Raw genomic sequence first — 4,391 nt, 5'->3', positions numbered from 1 at the left:
TCTCTATGTGTCCCTGTGATGGACTGGGGACCTGTCCAGGGTGTCCCTCACCTCTGCACAGTGATGGCTGGATATGGGCACCAGTGACCCCCGTGACCTTAAATGGAAGAAACGGGTAAAAATAATGAATGGATGAAAACAGTGTGATTGCTGAATCAGCACAAGCAGTTCAGTGAGCCAGCTCTCCTGCAGTCTGACCCAACTCAAAGCTCTGAAGCCACATAACTGCTGCTTGTAAATATTATATAAGAGCACAGAGTTAACTAATGAATGCAGCTCTGTCCAGTTTGCCAGAGGAGAAGGAGGAGGAGGAGGAGGATTGCCACGTTTAACAGCTTGGACTTTCAGAAAAGTTGTATGTTTGTGTTGGGAGGCGGTGTAGTCTTACTGACTTGCATAAAAACAAAGTTGATTATCATTAAAATCATCTTCTCTTTACACTTTAGATTCAAAAAGGTCTTTTTCAACAGAAAACATGAAGCAAGTGAGTGTGACTTCCTTGTAATTTGTTTTCTTGAAGGTTGGACAAAAAGTTTATTTTTATTTATTTATTGTATGTTGGCTGTTTTATCTCTGGTTTATGATAGGAGTGGATAGTAAGTGTTGTTAAATGCAGCAAAGAATCACAGAAACCATAACTTATGCTTTTAACTAATGAAAAAATAGCATTGAGTGTTCACAAACTTACCGTATTTTTTGCCATATAGTTTGCACCTTTTTGCATAAATTTGCAGGTCCTGCAACTTATACACTGAAGTGACTAATATGTGTTTTTTTCCCATATTTATAACCCAATTTTTTTGCTGAGATCTGACAATTGCATTAATTTCGACATGGAAAATATAGAACACTACCATTTTCAGTTGCTAGAGGGCCCTCGAGTAATATGGCAAGCCAAGTGTCTCATTAATAGATAAAAGTGGCTATTAAAGAGACACTTGGCTTACCATACAACGCCACCTTCGTCTCGCTCCGGAACTAAGTCAGATCAGCTGCATTTCGCCGCATCACCCAGGCAAAATGCAGCTGATTTAACCATTAAAGTGTATTTATTAAGGAAAAGTTCAACTGAGACACAGATTTGCTATAATGTCGAGCAAACAAATAATTGTTTTTAGGTGGTTATTTTGGTAATTTCGAAGAAATGCACGGCGAGTCCTCACTCTGCGCGCTCCTGCTTCCATGTATCGGCTTTTGAAATGCAGCTGATTTGACCTTCAAAGTGCTTTTATTAAGGAAAAGTTCATCTGAGACACACCTTTAATATTGAGCAAACAAATAATTGTTTTTAAGTGTTAATCTTGTTAAATTATTGTTAAAGTCCTCCCGTACATGCTCCCGCAGCCACCATTTGGCAGTCAATTGATTTTTGGTACAACACCGGCCCACATTTGCAGGTTGTCAGCGGTGACGCATAATAGATGCAACTTATGCGGCGAAGAGACATTTGTTTTTTTCCACTTTATTAGACATATTTGGACTGATGCGATTTAGACGGCGGTGCAACATGTACGGCGCAAAGCATGGTATATATATTGACTTGGAAATTTAAAAAATGCATAAGCCTTTTTAAATATCCTTTAGTTAGTTGAAGTTGTGTGGTTACAACTGTTGACCTGCCTGTGGAGATGCCTCAAAATGGTGTCCAAATTTTATTGTCTATTCTTGCAGACAAGTGATGAACACAGTTGTTTAGTATTTCTCAGTAAATATTTCCCAGAGATTTGGCATTTGAGGATTTGGCAAATATTACAAAGAGCATTTCACTGTTTTGCTCTCTTAAGTATTTTTTGCTGAAGTGGACACTCCAGAAAAGAACAGCAATTTTCTTGAACTCCCACCCTCCCTTTCGCCAAAAGCTAATATTTGTTCATAACTTTTTTTACAGAAGCCTATAGTTCAAATATCTGAACTACTGATATAACTGCTAATTAATACTATAAGTGCTGTAATGGTTAAATAAAGGTTAATAAAATATAAGTGCTATGTTGTCATCATTGTATTTTCCCAAACAGTGACAAAATTAATTATCTGCATTTAACCCATTACACCTGTGATACAACCAGGTGGAGCAGTGGGCAGCTATGTAACCACCCAGGGAGGAATTAGGGATTGGATGTCTTGCTAAGGGAAACCATGACATGTGAGCATGGTGGGGAGTTGAACCGTGACTTTCTGGTCCCAAGTCGGCTGCCCTGTGATGGGTATGATAGTAATAGTACACAACTGGTCATTACATGAATAATGTAATTTTCTAAAATATAAATTGTGCAATTTGCCTTCAGTGCCTGAGCTTAAGATGAGCACTTTCACCTAACTGGGAAGAAAATAACAATTTCACGTTTTTGTTTTCAGTCAATGAAAGTATCATAAATCTAAAATTAACAATTGTATTATTTAAACCATGGACCTAGCCCTTGCTAAGAAAAAAATATAGACAAGTTGGTAATAATTAATGTATTTGGTTACAAATGTGGCTGTACAGGTGTCATCAACAATTATTTTCACACCAAAATGTACTTAAAATTATATGTTTACTGCTAAATCTGTAGGAGTGTGCACTGTAATCAGAACCTAAATGTCTGTCTGTTGTGTTTTCTGCACCTCCCTATGTTTTTCTCTTCCTTGTGTTTCTGCTCCTGTGCACACCTGTCCTGAATCCTAATTATCCAAGGTGTTTCCCACTCAGCCTCATTAGTAACTGCATTTAGTCTGTGTCTTGCCACTACTCTGATATCCGGGCATTATCCGGTCATAGTGTCTTGGTCTGTGTCTGCTTTACGTTTTGCTCTCCTCCTGGTTCAACTAAGCTGTGCTGCCCCATCAGCACTTATGTCTTTGTTCTTGTTTAAAATAAATAATAATTTTTTTTTACCCCTGAGACTTTCTGCCACACTAACACCAGATCATGTCACTAAAAGGCTAGTTTAAACCAGATTTAGTAGATGGTGAGTTGTAGTTGGATGGTCCCAAATGCAGATAAGTAAGAAGCTGAAAAATGACCAATCATGAGTAGAACTGAAATTAAATCAAATCAAGAACTATGGAGTATACTGCGTGTACTGTATTAGAAGAAGTGATTATTGAACAACAACATGTGTAATGATTATCAACAGAATACAGATGGCCAGTAAGGAGCTAGAAACAGAGACCATCCATCCATTCATTATCTTTTACTTGCTTCTTCCTTTTTGGGTCACGGGGGTCACTAGTGCCCAGCAGTCACTGTGTGAGAGGCGGGGGACATCTTGGACAGGTCTCCAGTCCATCACAGAGACACATAGAGACAAACGAGACAAACAACCATTCACTCTCTCACTCTCACCTAGCAACCATTTAGGGTTACCAATCAACCTAACATGCATGTTTTTTGGTCTGTAAGAGGAAACTGGAATATCTGGAGAAAACCCACACATGCACGGAGAGAACATGCAAACTCCACCCAGAAAGGTACCGGGCCAGGATTCGAACCAGTGACCTTCTCACTGAGAGGCTCTACCAACTGCACCACCATGCCAGAAGAGAGACCATAAAATACTGTACATTCTATGGCAATGATGATTGATCAATGACTCTCAGCTACTTCCACAATAAATGTTACCACAGTATCTGTAAATTTAAAAAAAGCTGTTGCATTTTGTGTTTGCTAAGATTAGCTGAGGCAGCCATTCAATAATTAATGTTGCAGATCCAGTGGTTATTTGATAAAAATGTACCAACAGACAGAATCAAACCCATAAGTTATAAGCAATATTTTAAGTTAAAAAAATAAAAAGTGCTTAATTTATAGCACAGAGTAAATGTTTTGGGCATAACTTTCAGCTAATACTCAACAATTCTAAGTTTGATATCTGTATCGATATCTAATTCCAAAAAGTAGTCAAATGTAGATGCACTTTGTGAATAAATCTCAAAAAGTGATAACTTTTTGAGATTTATTAAAATGTATGTAGTGGTTTAGAAGATATTTCTTTAAAACACAGATGTAATTGACTTAACATAGTTAGTTAGTTTCAAAAACTGATCTCATGCTTTAGGTTAGCACCCAGAATAAATTGGATATAACTTTAAGGTACTACTACAACAAATGTTTGCTCAAAAGCTATAAAAAGTACTTCATCATAAGCCCTATTCGCACAGGATTAGTTTTACCTAGGGACTACATGTAAAAAATAAATTACTCTCCAACGTCTGCTTTTTATGTGGCACATTCGCACATGATAACCAAAGCCCGAGATTTAACTGAAATTTACAGACATCTTCTAGATAAGATGTTAATGCGCTGCGTATTGTGTAACATCCGCTTGTGTGTTGCTTGTGTGTTCCATTACAGGTCGATAGGCTTTTCCTGGTCCGGGACACAAAAGGTTATTTGTGCACTACAATGATGC

This window comes from Nematolebias whitei, chromosome 1, assembly GCF_014905685.2.
Source record: "Nematolebias whitei isolate Nwh7 chromosome 1, NemWhi1, whole genome shotgun sequence".
NCBI classification, from domain to species: Eukaryota; Metazoa; Chordata; class Actinopteri; order Cyprinodontiformes; family Rivulidae; genus Nematolebias; species Nematolebias whitei.
The sequence above is the reverse complement of the archived record's forward strand: the minus strand, read 5'-3'. Positions refer to the sequence as shown.